Source organism: Camelus ferus, chromosome 36, assembly GCF_009834535.1.
Source record: "Camelus ferus isolate YT-003-E chromosome 36, BCGSAC_Cfer_1.0, whole genome shotgun sequence".
Lineage (NCBI taxonomy): Eukaryota > Metazoa > Chordata > Mammalia > Artiodactyla > Camelidae > Camelus > Camelus ferus.
This window is the reverse complement of record NC_045731.1, coordinates 16,968,058-16,989,565: the sequence shown is the minus strand read 5'-3', so window position 1 is coordinate 16,989,565 and position 21,508 is coordinate 16,968,058.

The window sequence follows — 21,508 nt, the reverse complement described above, 5'->3', positions numbered from 1 at the left end:
TCTGTGAGTTACTTAATAATAAAGTTCATTGGATTATCAGTGACAACAGTGGACAGGATGCGCGTTAGCGCTGATGCTTCTCTGTCACTTCTGGGCACCAACATCAGTGGAACGTGACAGGCAGGTTCCATGTGGCTCCTCTCACAAAGCCATGCCTTAAGATATAATTAGGAACCTGGCAACAGCACCATGATAAGTGCTCAGTATTCTGAAAAGATTTTTTTTTTCCTTCCCCCACATCAATAATCTTTATGCTGCCTCTAAAGGCAGGCATTCAAAATTTCTTAATGATGGTGATTGCGGCATTCTGCTGACTCTCCGGCAGTCCCCTCGCGCCATGAGAGCCGACAATTAACTGCAAAGAAACTGAATTCATGTCACAGTCTACAGTAAAGCACCATCCACACGGGCAATCCAGACCTGAAAGATGGCTTTGAATTTTGCTGTTTCGGCAGCAGCCCTGCTAAAAAAAAAAAAAAAGAAAAAGAAAAAAAAAAGGCACTCAAATACCAAAGGAGAAAATGAGATTTGACAACATCTGGTGTTAATGACATGGGCATAGAGGAAGGTGTGGAGGAGCCGAAGAAAAGGAGAAAAAAAAAAAAAGAGAGAGAGAGAGAAACGTTGAAAGCAAGTCGTGTGTGTACATGGTGGCAAAGCAAACCAGAGAACCCAGGACCCGTCCGTCTTGGCAGACCCCCCTCCTCCCTCTCGTCTTTTCCTCCTGCTGTTCTGGTGGAAAATGCATTACAACCGGGATGCTTAAATACAGGCCAGCGGGTCCTTTCACAGGGCGATGTTGGAATGGTCCATGACACCTGCTAGAAACCGAAACAGACGCGTAGGTTTTCACAGCGGGAACCAGCAGATAATTTGACGGGAGGCTCACTCCCAGGCAGCCTTGGGACGTTGACTGTTCCTTGTTTCAGGGGCTTCAAAATCGAGGATTCAGATTTACGCCTGTGAAACCCCAACTTTATCCCTAAGTTCAGGGACCTTGCAGACAGTAAAGGGATATTTTTGGAATTTCATCGACATAATTTGAATCCTTGATTTTTTTTTTCCCCTAGTAAATGACCTTGAGAGAGTTAAATAAAAATAGGTAAGGGTCCATTTCCTCGTTTTGGAATAGAGACGTAATCTCAAGGCAAAGACCACATTCATTCTTTTTCAAAAATCGTGTTTCTCTCTCTCTCTTTTTCCAGCTGTCCATCCCTTAATTCGGAGCCAATTTTGAATTACGTATCCATTTAGTGTATCAGTGGTCCATCTGCCTTTTCTATATTCACCTCCAGCGCGAAGACAGGAGTGAAGGTCATTTAAAATCAGTCATGGATACCGATATCTGCGACAGATTAATCATTTTGTTCCTTTTTTTTTTTTTTTTTTTTTAGTATTTCTACTCCAAGTTAGACCCAGAGTCCACCCACCTGCCGGCTAACCATAGCACCTGGAACACTGCCTTAGGTAGGGCACCTTTGGTCTTAACAAGATACCAGCTTAAACCTCAAAGGATTAAGTTCTGATTCCTGTGATTTTGGAGGTGCATGAGATTTGATACATCTGGTCAGTGACATCACCAGGGAACTACATCCCTCATGTCTTTCTGTTCCTTCTTTTAACTGATCGGTGGTTTCATTTTAAGATTAATGCGAGATGAATGCTGACAATGCTAAGGTTTATATGCTTCCCACCTGTGCAAATGCCCCTGGCTTTACTCCAGACCAAAGGAAGGTGTATGCCAGCTCTGAAATACTCAGAATATTCACGCCACGTACTGAAGGTCTTGGACGCATGCTGGGCACTCAATGCTAAACAACCACTGTGACTCGGGGATGTGGGAAGGGGGCTACAGATGGGGTTGGTCCATCCCAGTCACGCTGCTGCTGCTCAGATGCGATCTTTAGGGGAACCTCAAATTTCACTCGTCCCCCCAAAACTGAGAGTAATGCAGACACTTCTCATGATCTTCAGTCAAGGAGAGGGGCTTTCTGGAGACAGATCTATGTGTCACATCCCATGCAGCTCAAGGGAGTGTGGAAGGCAAGCCCAGTGCACTTGGGTCGGCCTCATACTTAGAAATCCTAAAGAAGGGAAGGTCCACTCACCAGCTCCTGACAGCGACCAGCAGCGGGGCTGCATTCTAGGAGTTCACATTACAAAATGCCTTAGGTCTTCCTGTGGCCACACCCAGTCCACTACAAAAGCATCAGTGGGCATGGGGATGCATGCAGACGTGCCCTGCAGAAGGGAGCACCTGCAGAAGCCTGCAGCGGGCATCCTCAGAGCTTCTCCTTGGCCGCAGCGACTGATGGGCTCCTGCAAATGTGACCTGTCTGGGACTCACGTAGCTCCACCTCCTCTGCTTTTTGGAACCAGGCTGGGTCCAGGGAGGTTTCTGCTGCCAGATTTTGGACCCCACTCTGTTATTGTAAGCGGGTGCGGACCTTGTCTCCAAGTCACATTCTTGGTCTCAGGCATGAGTTCCTCACACATTAAAGAATACTCAACGGGGACCCTCCACAGGTCTCCAGAGAACCTTTCAAGAAGCCCTCTCCTGTCCCCTGACCCCTATCTCATCAACTGTAGCCCCTTGGTCTTCCTAGATGCTTACCTCCAACTCCTCAACCAAGAAAGTCTTCCCGGCACCTTCAGATTTCCCATTCAAAGGGATTTTAGATGGGAGAAAGGCTACATAAATGTTCTCAGTTCATCCTGGGTACATTTCCACTTAGCCAAGTTACCTGATTCAAGAAAGGAATGTTGAGACATAAACTATGGTTACCAAAGGGGGAAGGAGGAGGACAGATAAATTAGCAGTCTGGCGTTAGTACGCACACACTACTGAACATAAAGTGGATAAACAACACGGACCTCCCGTATAGCACAGGCAACTTGTATTCAATTTCTTATAACAAACTATAATGGAAAAGAACCTGAAATTATCGCTTTCTCTCTCTCTACATGTCTATGTATAACTGAATCGCTTTGCAATTCACCTGAAACTGACATTGTACATCAACTACACTTCAATAAAAAATAAAATTAAAAAAAAAAGGAAATGTTAACACATGAGAAATATATTTATGACTAGATGTGGAGAATCCCCCACATTACCAATAACTTTTACTTCCTGACGAATAAGAAAAGATCTGGGGACTCTTGGACGCCGTCCTCATTTGACACGAACTCATGAATCTTGACATCAACTATATATTAGAAGGTCGTCTAAATCATGAAAAGTGAATTGTCAATTTGTTTATTTTCAATATTTACATTATAATGAGAATCAAACATGCTTTATCTTTAATCATTTGCACTGGGAAATAATATTTTAGCTGCTTAGTCTACATTTCGGGTTTAATAAATTTGCTAAGGGTCATTATATGGAATTAGCTATATTAAAAATAATTATTTTATGCATTACTATATGGAACTAGCTATATTAAAAATAATTATTTTATGCATTACTATATGGAATTAGCTGTATTAAAAGTAATTATTTTATGCATTACTATATGGAATTAGCCATATTAAAAATAATTACTTTATGCGTTACTATACGGAATTAGCTGTATTAAAAATAATTATTTTATGTATTTTGTTTTATGAACAGCCCCAACACTCCAATATGACATATGAGATTATAAAAACATTGTCCAAGACTACAGATTTAGTGCATAAACTGCACACTGTAGTCAAAGGGGGCTTTTTCGCTTAAACCTCACTACAAAGTAAACACCTGAGTTATTTTGGCTGACAAATATGAAAATACAATCATTTATGTTCCTTTTGCAAGAAAAAAAGAGGAATATATAAACAATTTAATGAGTATATATTTATTTTAAAAATTTATAAGAAGCTTAAATTGAATCTTTGTTTTTAAGTAAATCTCTAAAGGATGTAATACTCAGTTTTCACAGCATTTGATTTTTGTTTTAAATTGTGACTGTGCATAATAGTTTTGCCTTGATAATGTGCAATGGTTTTGACTCATCTTTGTCCTGAAAATGGGAAGAAAGCGTAACCTCGGGAGAGAAACAAAAAGCATGAATGCTCCTTTTGTGCATTTTAAAGACGTATGGGTCCACCTTCAGGATGTGAGAAAGCAGAATTTCATTCCTTCTTGTTCAAGAAATGCTTCCTTGCAATCACCCAGGGCTCTCCATTTGGAGCCAGCATGAGAGCCTTCCGTGACAAGGCACGAATGTGTTCAACAGAAACTGAATGTTTCTAGACGTTACATTGCATGTGTCCCACAAGTGCACAGCATTGCATGAGCTCTCACCACTGGTGGTCTTGGTGAGACCCACAGATTTTCCCAGTGGTGGTAGTATCTTTTCAATCTCTTTCTTCTTCTTCTTTTTTTTTTTTTTTTTCCTACTCCTTCATTTTTTTTTTTTTCACTTCCCTAGATTAACATACGGGTATTCCACTATGCCACCTCCATAAACTTGGAAATGCCTTCCAGATCAGCTATGTTTTATTCATCTTTACGAATGGCCAGTGAAACCAAAGGAAGTATTCCTCCTGCAGAACGGGATGAAATTAGTAAGTATATGAACAAAGGATATTAATAGAATAGAAAAGAGAAATATGATTCTTCATAAAGAGCCATCGGCAGATAAAACACAAGGCAGACCTGCATGATAAACACAAATCATTATCTGTGATAGTAAATTTCAAAGCCCAGAAATTTACTGCAGGCGTTTCCAGCGGGTCCACCCCCTTTTTTTTTTTTTAACGGCTTTGTTTAAGAACACGTGTACGTATAACAGAACTGTCTGAGCTTGTACTTGTGAATCTCACTGAGTCTTACAGACACAATACAAAATCGGCATGCTGACAGAGATAGTCACAGAATTGGCTTCCTGCCCGGGAAATTATTACCTTTAGACCAACTGTGGCTGGTGACAGAGGGGGAGAAAAAAAATCACAACCCCTGAGAAATAACCAGTATCAGAGGCTTTGAAGTTAAATTGGTCTGGAAGTTGAGGACATCCTTCATCCTAAGAGACTGACTGCCTTCAGGGAAACAAAGATGATTGTGATGATATGACATTACAATTTTTATATCTTCCTTTTTCTCTGTGATAGAATTTCTTAATATGACTTGTTACATATTTATCATTAGTTATTTTAGAAATTTAAAATATATGTAAATCAGATAAGGTTCTCTGTGTGCAGTAAAGATAAGGTCTGTAAGGGTATTTAAGACTTCTTTTTAATGCCTGGCAAGATAGCACACATGTAGATATTTGGCATAAAGTACAATGACTTGCCTACACATGCAAATATGTGGCTATCAAGGAAATAAAGCAAATTTCCAGGTGTCAGATAAAGGAAAAATTAAATCATGAATTGAAAGGGTGAAAAAATGTGGGAGTTGGAGGTAACGTATCAAAAATAGCACAATTATTGGGATTTTTCATGACCACGTTGGGGATTAGCATCTTAAACTACACGATCTGTGCATGTTAAGGAGATAAAATTCAAAAGTTTTTTCTTTCGTTAAAACAAAGACGTCTAAAAAGAAAGTATTAAAAATAGGAACTGGGAAATTCCTGGAACTGGGGAAAGGAATGTATTCTAAGACAGACAAATGCAGACAGTATCTTGAAAGGCTGGATAAAGCCAGATTCACCCTGGATACATCTATAGCAAACAAACTAAAAAATAAAGAAGAATTTAGACCATTTCAGAGGAACAAATGTCATAATGTGAGAATTCCACTCATCAGGGAATACAGAAGCTCAAAGTTACTGGAATAACACATTTGAAATAGGAGGGAAATCAGAAATCTACACTCAATAAACTGAGTATTGAAGAATGAAAATATTGAGGTAGTTTTAGACATACCAAGAGAGTTCATTAATATATGCATTCACTATTGGATTTTTTTTATACCTTCACTGGGGAAATGTCTCTTTGGCTATTGGCTCATAATGTGTGTGCGTGTGTGTCCACGTGCGTGTGTATAAATGTCAAAATGTATCTATTTTCTTTCTTATTTAAGCATCACTGATATATAACATTATTTTATTTTCATGTGTTCAAAATAACAATTTGATACTTGCATATATTGTGAAATGATCGTCACAATAAGTCAAATTAATGTCCATCACTAAGCAAAGCTACAATTATTTTTTTCTGGTGATGAGAACTTTTAAGACTTACTCTCTTAGCAGCTTTCAAACACACAGTACGGATTATCAGCCACAGTCACCGTGCTGTCCATTACATCATCATGATTTATTTATCTTATAACCAAAAATTAACACCTGTTGACCCCTCTTCACCCACTTCACCCACTCAAAATTCCCCACCTCTGGCAAACACCAATCTACTCTCCGTATCTAGGAACTTGGGTTGTTCTGTTTTGTTTTGTTTCCATATATGAGTGAGATCATACGGTATTTGTCTTTTTCTGACTTACGTTTTTTGGCATTAATGCCCTTAAGAACTTTTTTTATGGAGGAATAGTTTTCTGTATACAAGCATGCCTTGGAGACATTTCAGATTCCGTTTCAGACCACCGCAATAAAGTAAATATCGTCATGAAGCGAGTCACACAATTTTTTTGGTTTCCCAGTGCACAAAAGTCATGTTTGCAGGACACTGTAATCTACTAAGTCTCCCTTAGCATTATGTCTAAAACATACATACCTTAATTAAAAACCACCTTGTGGTTCAAAAATATTAACCGTCATCTGAGCCTTCAGAGAGTCATAAACTTTTGCAATAATATCATCAAGATCACCGCTCACAGATCACTGTATCAAACGCAATAGCAGTGGAAAAGCTTGAAATATGGCAAGAATTACCAAAATGTGAAACAGGGACATAAAGTACACAAATGCTGGGTGGGAAAAAACTAGTTCATTTCTGTTTTCTTTCTTGCCTTCAGACTGGATAATCTCCATTAATCTATTCTCAAGTTCACTAAATCTTCTGCATTCAAGGCTCCCGTTGAGTCATTGTACGTGTTTATTTCCTGTATTAAATTTTTTTTTTATCTCCAGAATAGCTATTTATTTTACAATTTGTATCTCTGTTTGTTAAGACATAGTTCAGATACTTTTATTTTTAATCCATGGGTTCCTTTAGTTAGTTTAAAACAGCTGGTTTAAAATTTCTGTCTGGTAAGTTCAATGTCTGGTTTATTTAAGGACAGTTCCCACTGACTCAATTTCCCTTGTGAATTAAGCATGCTTTCTTATTTAATTGAATGCCTTGTAGCTTTTTTGTTGTTGGAAACTGGACACATACACACACACACACACTCATAATGTGGAAACTGAAAATCAGATCCTTCCCCAAGCAGAGTTTTTTTGTTACTGTTACTGTTTGGTTTTGTGTTGTCTTTTTTCCGTGTGTTTGTTTAGTGACTTTCCAACACTAATTCTGCAAAGTCTGTTTTCTTTGTCAACTGGGGCCGCTGAAGTCTCTGCTTAGTTAGGTCAGTGGTCAGCTAATGATTGGATTTGATTTGTTTTCTTAAAGCAATGAGTCGCAGCCCTTGCTGAGGGCAAGGTTGTTGCAGGGCAGGCTTTCAAGGCTCCGGCAGGCAGTTTACAATGTGCCTTGTTCCTCGGCTTCCTGCACCCCACAAGCCTCAAAACCAGCCAGAGGAGAGAGATCAGATCCTTCTCACAGCCTGCTTCAGCAGGCACGGGGCCCTGCACGAGATTCCTGGGAGCTTTCAAAGCTCTTCATGCACAGCTTCTCCCTTTAAGATTTCAGTCAATTTCTCATTAACTACATTCCTGCCTGGGGCAGATGCAGTGTTAAACCAATTGACACTGATTTTTCCCTGCAAACATCCTAGAAAAAAAGGGATCAAGCACGCTCTGAGTCACTTCCAATAAACAAACTACTGGTGGTGTTTTCAGGGAACTGGCAGGCAAGGGAAGTAAGAACGATTACTGGGGAGTCTGGGAAAAATCCAGACCGAATCTTCTCTCTCCTGTGGATGCTTGGCGGCTGGCTTTCATGGCCTCCGTCATTATTAAGACAGTTCGTTTCTTTTTTAAAAAAATTTTTAATCATGTTTTATTTAATCCAATATATCCAAAATATTATTCCAACATATAAACAGTCCTAAAAATTATTAGTGAGATGTCTTACAAAAGTTTAGTGCTATGTGTTTGAAATCCGGTTCGTATTTTGCAATTACAGCACTTTTCAATTCAGGTGCTGAATTTCAGTGCAAAGTATAATATAATTCTTCCAAAGTAAAAAGGTTGCATTTAAAGAAAAAAATTATACTGTTTCAGTTTTGTTTTGTTTTGTTTTTTAATTGAAGTGCAGTCAATTACAATGTGTCAAATGTGTCCATCTCTGGTGCACAGCACAATGTCCCAGTCATGCATATACATACATATATTTGTTTTCTTTTTTTTTTTTAAGGCTGTTGGTTTGTTAAGCCTTCCTTGGAGCCAGAGACCACAGAAGGGAAAAGGGGGCAACTCAACATGCTACAAAGCTCAGTCTTATGGAAACCCAGCTACTTTTCTTGAATAAACTCTCCTCAGATTATTATAAGCCTTTGGTGATTTTCAGAATTCAGTAAAAGTTGATTTTGACAATTTTCTACCAGTGTGCTCATTGCTTTTATGGAAGAATAAATTTATTGAAGGTCCTAACCCCATCCTTCTGGAAGTATGCTCTTATGCATTATTTTTAAATTTCAGTAATGGCTAATAAATCTTGATTGAAGCCAGAGACCTAAGACTTTAGCAGCCTTAGCAATAAAAATTTCCTTTAAATCTGACATTCATGCCAAAGGTTATTTACTCAGCTGAGGTTCGTGGCACGATTCTAAGCAATACAAAGTATAGTGTGATAAAGCTGAACACAAAGATAATTAAAATTAAATGAGAAGTTTAATTCAAGAAGCTATAAAAGAAGAATAAATCAAAATAAATGTAATGATAAATAAAAATAATAAAGAGAAAAAGAAATTAATAAAAGGAGAAAAAGAACTATAGAGATAATTTAAAAATTGTGTATATATATATAGAGAGAGAGAGAGAGAGAAAGGTTGATTTTTATTTCAGAAAATTGGCTCACACAATTGTGGAGGCTGGTGGCAAGTCTGAAATCTGAAAGCTGTTAGCCTAGAGATTCAGGTAAGAGCTGATGGTCAAGTCTTGAGTCCAAAGGTTGGAAAACAAGACAGAATTTCTATGTCACAATCTGGAAGCTGAAAACTTTCTTCTCTTAGAAACCTCAGTCTTTGCTCTGAAGGTTTTCAACTAATTGAAAGAGGTCCACCCAAATCATGAAAGGTAATCTGCTTGACTTAGTCAACTGATTTTAAATGTTGATCCTGTCTAAAAACTACCTTTACAGCAATTTCTAGACCAGTTTTTTTTCCCAAACAACTGGTCACCACAGTCTAGCCAAGTTGATGCATAAAACTGATCGTCACCCTCACACATGAAGAAAAGTTAGAAGGAATTCAAAGCTGTCTCTTCCAGTGGCTTCAGGCCCATTGCTCTCTGGTTTCACTCACCCATGTTTCAGCTTTATCTTCAGACAAGTCATTAAATATCATAGCACCCTCAGGCTTCACATTCATGCAGGACACATGCCAGAAGGAGAAAAACCTAGCTTCCAGGAGCTCACTTAAGAAAGGAAAAGAAAGTTTCCCAAATTCTTTTGCAAGGATCAGTTGGCATCCCACTGGGCCAAGTGTGTTCACACACTCCTTTGAGAATTAAACACTGTCTAGGAAGACAACGCTGTCCCTCACCTAATGAGGTCTGTCCCTGAAAATGAGGTTACAGTTGGCTCCTCTGAGCCCCGTGGTATGGAAAGGCTGAGATAACTCAATGAGAGATAACTCAATGAACTTGAGCACTTTTGCAAACTCTGCAGGGGGGTGGATACAAAGTAGGAAGGAGCGATGTTCTCCACCATCTACAAACCAACCCCGCCATCTACAAACCAAGGACCACAGCAAAACTAACAGCTTCAGAAGCAGCAAAATTTATCTGAAGGACAAAGGAATCATGTACTAAAAACAGAGACACATAAGTAAACACTATGAGAAATAAAAATGGGACATGACTGTAGTCAGAATATTTTTTTTAAATATTAAAGAATACATTGGACCAATTATGCCAATATTTTATTTTGGACTTAGTTATTCTACTATGAAAGGAATGAGTTTAGACAGTTATACATGACAAATATTTATTTTAAAATGAGTAAAACAACAAAATAATGAAATTCAATCATTAGTCACCTCCACTGCTTAACCAAAGGATCTAGTTACAGAAAGTGTTATTAACGCGTTCTACCAACCTTGGTAATGAAATTCAATCATTAGTACCTCCACTCCTTAACCAAATGATCTAATTACAGAAAGTTTTATTAACACGTTCTACCAACCTCAAGGAAGAAATAAACCCTGCCAATTGCAAAATAGTTTAGAGTCTATGCAAGGAGCTAAAACAATCCATTTCATTACCTGGGTGTAGTGTAACTTCGATATCAAAATAAGACAAGTAAAGAAAAGAATTAGAAATTGTGCTCTACACTAGAATTTGACACAACATTGTAAAATGATTATAAATCAATTAAAAATGTTAAAAAAAAAAAAAAAAGGACTCTGCTTCAGTGGACTCAGCCCCTCCCCAACCCCCCTTCTCTTCTATAAAAGGACGTTCATCTCCTTTGTCCTCCAGACTTGCCTGTGGTTTCCATGGATTGCATATCCTGAATTGTGCTTCTTTGCTGTTCCTGAATAAACCCATTTTGCTGGTAAAAAAAAGAAAAGAAAAGAAAAGAAAAGAAAAGAAAAGAAAAGAAAAGAAAAGAAAAGAAAAGAAAAGAAAAGAAAAGAATTAGAAAATGATGGGCCAAGCTAATAGATAAGCCTAGATGGAATTTTTTTTTTAAATTTAAATAAGGAAAGCAAGTTAAAACTAGCCAAAGATTATTACCAGGCAAGTTTTGTTCCAGGTGTGCAAAAAGACTTCAAAATTATAAATCGATTTGTGCAAATCACCAAATTATTGGATTTATGTAGAAAAATCACATTAGCTGAAGGATATAAGAAAATATGTCAGGGGAGGGTATGGGTTAGTGGGGAGCGTGGGCTTAACATGCATAAGGTCATGGGTTCAGTCCCCAGTACCACCATTAAAATAAACAAGAAAATAAATAAACCTAATTACCTCCGCCTCCCAAAAACATAAAATATATAAAAAATAAAATAAACTAATTTTAAAAGTTCTGAGACATTTAATACATACTAATGATAAAATATTCCGAGCAAATAAAAAACAACTTTAAAATGAAAACCTTTTTTTTTTTATAAATCCTATACTAAACCTCAAATTTAGTATTTGATTTTAGAAGTATTCTGGTTAAACTTAGGTGGGAAAAAAAAGTCACAACCATTCTAGCCTGTGGAGAGTGTTTCATTGGAAAAACAGGACCAGAGCCAGACTCTAGTTAAAGCAATAAAAATCAATGCTGTTTAGAAATGGTTAGAAAGGGGGAAAGAGAGCTTTGCAGAGAATTGGGGTTCAATTTTGAATACACAGTAAAGACAACTGAGGTTTAATAGACAGGGGGAAGGTTTGGGGGTGGGGTGGTCCGTGGATGAAAACTTCCTAAGAGAAGTTAGCAAGGATAAGGGGGGTTCTTGCAATGCAACAAGAAAAAAAAAAATAATTTTCCTTTGTTTAAAATTATGCTTTTTGTCTACCCAGAACATGCAAAAAGATCTACAGACAAACTGTAGAGCAGCTTGATTTGCTGGACAAATTAAAACATCGGAAATCCGACAGTCGCCGCTTGGAAAAATACACATACCAGTGAGCAATCTTACTTTTTCATATCAAAACATCTATTTTGATTTTAAAAACAATTTTGGAAAAAATTATAACTGTTGAAGTACAGAAGAGATGACCTGAAGAAACGAGATAGTCCATTGTCATGAATGAGGAATGCAATTCTGATAAAATTATGAATAATAATAATTAAAGCCAGTGTCTACGGAATACCATCCAGGTACTGGGCACCTTTTCCAAAGACTTGATAAAATGAACTTATGTGCTTCTGGCATTACTCTGAAGATTATTCTTAATGATGTGTGTTTTAAAGTTGGAGGAGCGAAAGGAAGAAGTGAAGGTGGTATGCAAATTTTCCAATGCTAACCTAAAAATTTAATGCAAATCCAATTTTTAAAAAGTCCAAAAGAACAAAATATTTCTGAATTTTTGTAGCAGCCTTATTTTCAGAATATGCAGAAAATTTTAATGTATTACCTTCATTTCATCCTGAAAATCTGCCTATGAAGCATGCACCATTAAGGTGGGGAAACTGAGGCACTGGAAAGTTTAAGCCACGAGCCTGTGATCACAAAATTAACTAGTTGGTGGAAAAGCTAAAATGCTGGATAATGCAATTATGCTAATGGGCAAGAAAGTTTAGAGAATCTCTAAGGGACTCTCCCTCAATGGGCTTTGCTGCTTTGTGCCATAATTATCTGGAACGAGACATTAATTATCTCTGATTTTGCAAAAAGTGTCCATGCTATTAACCACCACTAAGTTCTGACAGGGTGGGTGGCAGATTAATTTTTTAAAAATTAATTAAATCCACAGATTGGCACAAACACAACAAACATTTTCCAGCTTGATATTCCTTAAAAAAAATATTTATGGAAAATAAATGAGTAGCAACATTCATGTCTTCAAAGAGGATTTTAAGCTGCAGAAATAATTAATATATGGACTGAAATATGCAATATTAGAGGAGAGAAATATATTTAGGAAATTTATGAAAATAAGACGTGGAACAAATATAACCTAGCTGTAAATTTTTGTCGGATAGAAAGTCTAAATTAGACGTCAGCTTTACTGGACCCAGCCATGCACCCATTTTCAGCAATATTTTGTTTTTAGCATGTAAGGGTCTTACAGGAAGTACTTTATGGGGAAAAAAAAGTACATTCTAAAACTAAAAAATAGAATGAATGGCCAAATGCCTCTATTTATAATGAGTACGTTTGGATTTAAAAGAAGTGAAGTAACTATACACCATTTTCTGCGAAGCTTGACAAGAAATGAAGACGCAAATGGGGATTTTAAGCTAGAAACAAGAATAAAATTACTTGAAGAGTGAGTAAAATAAAGCCATTTGTTTTTATGTACAGCAAGAGGTAAGTAAACTTCATTTGAGGAAGGAAAACAGGCAAAGATAAAATAATTTTAAAGAGGAGAAAAACAGATGTGTCCGCGTATCTCCTGGAACATATTTAAAGTGTAATATCAAAATTAATTTCTTCATCACATGATGGTATAAGATTGCAACGCAACATGACAGGAAATATATTTTGTACCTGGTGACTTATCACGTATGGGCAGACACATTTGACCTTGAAGATAATATTTTAAATAGGTGACAGAGAGAGAAGAGATAATATAGAATTTAATATTAAACCTTAGTGGACAATTTTGGAGTAAGCTTGAAGCACAGCAGACAACCCTAAGACAAATTAAATAATAATTATAAAAAATCAGGTTCAACTTTCAAAACATACATTTTTCATTCTGATTCAACAACTAGAAAAATGTATGTTACAAATAACACGATTTTGACTTAATAGTTATTAATACAATATTGAAATTCCTGCATTCATTGATGTAAACTCAATATTAGTTCTCAGTAGCTGTAAGTTTTCTCAAATTGACTTTTTTAACCGAATACGTAACGAAAGAAATGCCACAGTAAGTAATTTAGTTACCTTGTAAACAAGTTTAAAAGGAAGTGATTTGTCTTCATTTAATTTGATATATGCTCCCAGGTACATAACTCATTTAGAATTGTGCCTTTTTGATAAATCAGTTCTTTTATCTTTAAGAAATTCCCCTCTTTATCTCTAATCTGTGTCCTTATGTTTATAGCACATCACTTTCAAATGGAATTACTTGAGCCTTGCTTTTAAAAAAAAATAAAATAATCTAGATTGGCAACCTCTGTCTTTTAATTGGAATGTTTTATCCAATTGTATTTATGGCGATTATGCATGTGGGTGAATTTAAATTTTCCATCTTGTAGTTTATTTTTAATTTGTTTTCTCTTTTATTTACTTTCTCCTTCCTTACTGCCTTCTTTTGGTCAATAAAGTGCTTATTTTTCGCATTCCTTTTGAAATACTTTATTGTTTTTTAGCTGTATCTCTTTGGGTTTTGTTTGTGTTTTAAAATAAGTGCTAGAAATTGCAATACATACCCTTAAATTATCACAATCCACTATGAATTAATTTTATATAACTCTATGTATAATGGAAAAACCCTGCAATATTAAATTCCATGTATATCCCCTCCCATTCTGTGGGCTATTATTCTTACCTGTTTACTTCCAAATATATTATAAGCCCCAAAATACACGTTTATAATTCTAGCTTAAAAATATCAATTGTCAACTTTATCAACTAATGCTTGTATTAAAGGAGATATACAAATTAAAATGATTGAATTTGTAACAAAAGTGATCATGGGAAGTTAATATATCAGAATCTATAGAATATATTTAAAACTTTGATCAGAAGAAATTTGAACTTCACAGAAGAAATTTGAAATTTACTATACACTTTTACAAGTAAAAATTAAAGAATGCATGGAAATTGAATTAAGATCCCAGCTCAAAAACCTAGAAAAGAAACAACAAAGTAAATCCAAATAAAGCAAAAGAATGAATCAAAGTGGTAAAGAATTTTATAAAAAAGTAGACCCAATGAATATATCAAAATCCTGGTTTGTGAAAAATGTTATAAAATATAACCACTACTATAACCACCTGACTTGCTTAATTTTTTAAAAAAATTGCTACAGCACAAAAATACAAAATAAGAAATAAGCAAGGGTAATTAACCATTGATGTGTGCAAATGTATTCTTTAAAATCCCAAGAAGTTATTTTGAAGACCTCTGTACACCTAGACTTGAACACCACAATGGAACGGATCATTTCTCAGTGTAGTTCAGACTAGGACAATTAACCCATCAGACAGCAAAGAAGCTAAACAAATCAATCTTATGGCTGACATAGAGAAATTTACTCAAGGACTACAGATGGTTTCACAAGGAATTTCTACCAAATCTCTGAAGATTAAGTAGTCCTGACGTTAGACGTTGAGATAGAAATGAGCACCGGGCAAGGGGAGAGGAAGAAGGAGGGAGGAAGCTAGAAAGTAACATTACGCCTACATGTAATGAGATTTGTTATGTTAGGAGCATTAAGTGCATCCTGGAGTAATGATATTTTCAACTTACAATGGGTCTTTTGGGATGTAACCTCATCTCAAGTCAAGGAAGATCTGTGCCAATGAGGCATATGAGGGGAACGTAATCCATAAAATGGGATTAACACGTAAAAATGACTACAAATAGATAAGCAACAAGAATAAACTGCGTAGCCCAGAGAATTATACCCATTAATTTGTAACCATTAATAATGTTATATAAGCTACAAAAATATTGAATCACTATGCTGTACACCTGAAACTAGCACAATATTGTAAATTAACTATCCTTCAGTAAATAAATATATATAGAGAGAGAGAAAGGAGAGGGTATAGCTTAGTGGTAGAGCACATTCTTAGCATGCATGAGGCCCTGGGTTCAATCCCCAGTACCTCCCCTAAAAATAAATAAACCTAAGATAAAAAAAATAATTAAAATAATACAATAATAAATACAATATTTAAAATATATACTGTATATAATGTATTTTATATTGAAGATGGATGTATCAAGCAATACTGTAAATTGATACATTTTAAACATTTATATACATATTCCAAATAAGCAGAATAATTTATTTGTTGACAGTACTTTTTTTAAGAAATCCTTAAAATGACACTCAAGAAACAGATATTCTTATAGTAAATTATAATGGGCGTTACATCACCAAAAGTTTATAATTACATGATGGCATCCTTCATAAACGTCACCTAAAATACTGTATGAAAGATGATTTGCAATTCATTTTGAAGTTATAGGACTTGTTTCCACTGCACAGCTCCATTAATATTTAAGGAATATAAATTAGACATCTATTCACTTTCTCAACTATAGTGAGACACTTTAATTACAGCTTCGTGACTCTAAGTGTGACTTACTTTGCAAACCTCCTAAGTGACTAGGTTGAGAAGGGAAAGTAGAAAGCATTTAGGTGGCGAATGATAATAGCACAGTACAGATGAACAGATGTTCAAAATGACTGATGGCTCAAGATTGAAGACTGATTTCATCCTCCCAAGATCAACGGGCAAATCATTTCTTAAAGTTAGTTGTTAATGGACTATGTTATCTCTGTTTAAAGTACACCAAAATGACATATTTTCATTAGAAACGTTATTAGATAATTGAAACTTAAGGGGGTAATATAATTTTTAAAGAGAAAAAAAGTACTTGAATATACTATCTTTCATTTCATAGGGAACTCTGCCTAAGTGTCCGTCTTTAAAGACTGTGAAATAATAATGACCTATTTAAGCAGAAAGATTACAAACAAAACTTACAGCTCACCATTTGAAAATTCTTTAGCTTCAATGGAGCATTGAAAGATAAAAGAAGATATTTATTGCATGGCACATTTAAACGATAGAATTTAATGACATTTATTTCATTCATAATAGATATTTGGAGATTACCATGGCTATGTCAGTTTCTCTCAGTCTGTAAGAAGATAAATTCTGAAAAAAATGGAGTATCTCTATATTTTTTAAAGATTCTATGAAGACATTCATTCCTGTAATGGGAGACTAGGTAATTCAGACAAACGACCTCACTTTATGCATCAACTTGACTGAGCTATGGGGTGGTCAGACATTTGGTCCAACATTGTTTCTGGGTATCTGTGAAAGTGTTTCTGGATGAAGCTAACTTTTGACTCAGTAGACTGAATAAGGCTGAGTAAGATGAGGGTGGGCCTCGTCTAATCAGTGGAAGACTGCATAGACTAAGAAGCTGAGTAAGAAAGAAGACTCTCTCTCTCTGCCAGTTTTTTGAGCTCGGCCATCAGTCCTCTCATGCTTTCAGATGCAGGCTTGGTTTGGAATTTATAGCAATATCTTTCCTGGGTCCCCAGTTTGATGACTGCAGGTCTGGGACTTCTCAGCCTCCATAATGTATATACTGGGCAAATAAAAATAAAATGTGCACAGAAGCATTAAGTGCATCATCAGACAGTTAATAAAAGAGAGAAGAATTACTGGGTCAAGACACAGAGCAAGGAAAAATTTAGAATAGTGAACTCAGCATCTGGAAACACTATTTTCTTCATGAGGGCACTCGAATGGCTGTGTAGTTTATCTGTCAGCATGACATGCTAGAGATAAGAATGTTAAATTCTGGAATCTGCCAGCAGAAGGGGATGGATTTGTATATTTTGAGGCAAAGTGCCAAAAGTTTAAACAAGATGATTAGAAAATTTAAAACCAAGCAGGTATTTGCCCAGAAAAATATCCCAGCTTCAAGTCATCTGACCAATAACAGGAAACTTCAATAAGCACTTGAAATTAAGATAAGGTTTCACCTGATGATTAGGCCCCCATGAACTTAGAATAATAAATTTTTCTCTAAAGGAAGGTATCATTAACTTAGATTCTGTAGCTTTCACAAACAATTTCTAAAAGCAAGTTATATAAATCGGTGCATAATTGAAAAGAACCAACATACGAAAAGAAACGTGACCATCAACAGAAAAGATCTACACTAGAAACAAACAGAAAAGATCTACATGAACATAGCCTCTAGATATTGAAATTATAAGGACTAGAATTTAAAATAATTAGGCTAATTGTGTTCAGTAATTATTCCTACACTTCTGGTTAAAATTATTGTTGTGTTATTATTGTGAAATTATTGTTAAATTCAAGTACATAATTTTTTTAAAATAACTAATTCATTAATAAAAAAGAGACCAGGCAAATCTATTATAAAAATTTATAACAAAGTTTGTAATAATTTGAAAGTAAAAATAAATGTAAAACGATCTATACACACACCTTAAACAAATATTGATTGCAATTTGGTTACAGCTGTATATGTCAAAAATAATCAAGCTTAATAAATAAAATAGATGAATAATTTTTTGATTTATCAGTCAGTAAGTAGTTATATGACACAATAAAACAATAAGTGTAAATTTAAAAATTAATATATTTAGATATATCATTAAGAACTCTTTCAAAATTGTAGAACAGATAAGATTATACTGTGTAGCACAGGGAAATGTATACAAGATCTTGTGGTAGCTCACAGAGAAAAAAATGTGACAATGAATATATATATGTTCATGTATAACTGAAAAATTGTGCTCTACACTGGAATTTGACACAACATTGTAAAATGATTATAAATCAATAAAAAATGTTAAAAAAGAAAAAGAACTCTTTGTCAAAAGACACCATTTACATAACAGCCATTAATGGTAAAATGTGTGAATAAAATGTGCTATTTTCACTCAACAACATGAAGACATTTTACAGATTTTTAGAGCTTGCATCTGCATTGTACAATTCAGTTCTCAAGTTCTCAAGAAGTCCCACAGATGGGAAAAAGTAAATGACAGTGCTCAGGAATTGGAAATGGGTAGCATGACATTTATACTATTGGTAACCTTCAGGGGATTTGGAAGGGATGTGATGGTGAGAACGTATGTGTGTAGCTTCTTCGGCTTTTATTTGACCCAGGGAAGAGATTACGCCAATGTTCCACTTGTAATGATTAATGATGTCACACATTTACGTTTAATGGAATTTTCAGTATGTAAATCACATTTCATAATTAAAATGTTAGCGCATAAGGACAAAGATGCAAAGATTCCACAGGGAAGCCAAGGCACATCCTTAGTGGGGGATCATTGTCACGTGAATTTCCTGGCATTTTGTGTTTTAACAACAACCCCCCTGTTCCTCTCCTGCTCTGCAACGGTCTTCGTTCTTGTGTTTGTTTGGTGAGTCGGGTGGGAGAATGGCATTGACCCAGTTACATGGTGGGGCAAGGAGTGATTTCAATCGAATCAAAGTGACACTCTTAGAATCTGGGCTAATCTAATCAAGAGTAAGCCATTCAAAACACAGAGTCTGTATGGCTTGAAATAATTGAATCAGAAATTGGAATCTGATCCAATTACACTGAACCGTGAGGGAGATTTGTTAAGACTGTCGTGAAGCAAGCATTCCTGGATCGTCTGAAAAAGCGACCAGAAGTCATGAACTTGCAGCCTGGACTGTAACCACATATTTTCTTAACACATGTGAGAATCTAGCTTTAGGGGGGAACAAGAAAATTCTGTCACACTTGAAGAAAGAAACTGGGTCTTTGCCAAGCCGTAGGTACAAAATCAAAGCAGACCCAAACCTGCCCTTCCGATGGACTTTACAGTTTTCTGAGTGATTTAATTCAATTTAATTATTTTTTGTTTAATCCTGTTTGCATTTTTTCCCTTTTGATTACTTGCAACATTAAAAAGCCCTAATTGACAAATAAGAGAGATAAAAACTGCGTGTAATTAAGATGCTACCATCTGATGTGATTGAAAGAATAAACAGAGGACTATTTTGAGTTAGATACATTATTTATGGCAAAGAGCATGGCTCTGACATTTAAATCTATTTTAAGCCCAGCTGTGAACACAATTAGAGCGGGGTGCAAAACGTGACCTGGGGTAAGGGCGTAACCTCTCTTTCGGTTTTAGTGTTTTCATCTGGGAAATGAGGTTAAGATTGGAAACCTATCTCATTGGGGTTTCAGGCAGTAGCATTGTAGGTCAGTTGTTTAGAGCATGAACAAAGAAGCAGAATATAAGTTGGTTCCAGCTGAAAAATATGCGTAATGATAATATTGAGGTCATAAGGTTGTTACAGAAATTAAAGGAGGTATTTTACGCAAAGCATCTCGTGAAGTATTGAGCATTTACTGTACTTAGCAAGAATTCACTGTTATTGTTCATAGTATGCTTGTCTCCGGTATAGAAAGAGGAAATGTGGCTTATATATATATATCCCAAAGTTCTTTCTACCTCAAATTGTGTCATCAGCAATTTATGAAACCTGACATTTGGAAAGACAAAGAAATTCAAGGCCAAACTCAGTGTCCTACGTGAAATCGTCAAATGGTTGTATCTATCAGGGCAACAAAATTAAGGAAAACACATCCCTGTGCTGTCTGCATTCTTGCGACTAGGTTGGTCCATTTGAAATCGTATCAAGCCATTTCTGTCAGTCAACATGGTAAAATAGATTACTAACTTACTCCTTCTCTCATGCGTTGAACTGGGCTTTGAAGCCCCCACGATCGCTAATAGCCTGTTGTTAACACCGTGATTTACATTCGACAAATGGGGGTCATTTTTTTCCCCACCTGTTTGTTGTTAATTTCATGGTGATTAGAATGTAATTTTTTTTTGTTTTCTTTTACTGTTACATGAAGTCATATGAAAGTTCTGGTGAGGAAGGAGTTCTTAACCATCAAAGTTCTTATTTAAATACATGGAAGGTAATCATGTGTCCATGTTGGTTCATTGATGGCACCAAAGATGCCACACTGATGAGGGATGTTGAGGGTCGGGGAGGATACATGTGTGGGTGGGGCTCTGTGCAAATTCTGTATTGTCTGCTCAATTCTGCTGTGAACCTGAAACTGCTCTAAAAAAAAATAAAGTCTATTAATTAAAAAAAAAAGATAAATAGATGGAAGAAATACGATGAGAGAAGCCTATTCTGAACTATGGAATAAGCCACTTTCCTATTTTGCTTCATAATTTTGTGCCGGATCTGATTCACCCATTGACCTCCTCCAAACGATTTTATTCAACTTCCCGCTTTTCGGATTGCCAGTTACACCACAGATTTAATGAGCTGACAGGTAATCACTTCCATAGCATGTTTCCTGAGCCTGATTTGGTCGACAAAAAAATGTGAACTTCATTTATTCAAGAGAGTTTGTGCTTTTGTAAATAATCACAGGTGGGAAAGGCTGTACCAAAATCCCCCAGAGCATCTTAAGTCTTGCCAATAACAATCCATGAAATTTGTTTCAGTGGTCTTGAATTTCCCTGCGATATTGGCTACGTTCACTTTCGCTTTAAGAATTACACAAAAAATAAAATGCTAAAAATAAGTATCGTAATAATAAAAGTTAAACACTGCTCAGTGAAAAAATGAACACATCCAATATAATTTTTTTGAAGTGTGACTGTTGGATAATAACATACTGTTCTCAAAAATCTACCTTCATCCTAAATCTGCTCCTATTTATGGAAGAGGAGTAAGGTATGTAACCATCCTCATAATGCAATCATTTCACGTTCAAATCAACACGCTTGTTTATAGACCCACAACACACTGAACTCTCAGTGTTTAAATGGGATGGAAAATGCTTAAAAGAATGACTAGAGCTTTCGCTTTTCAACCAATCGATACAGCCAAATTTACCCACAGGAAAGGGAAAAAGAAATTCTTTAGTGAATCTAGGATA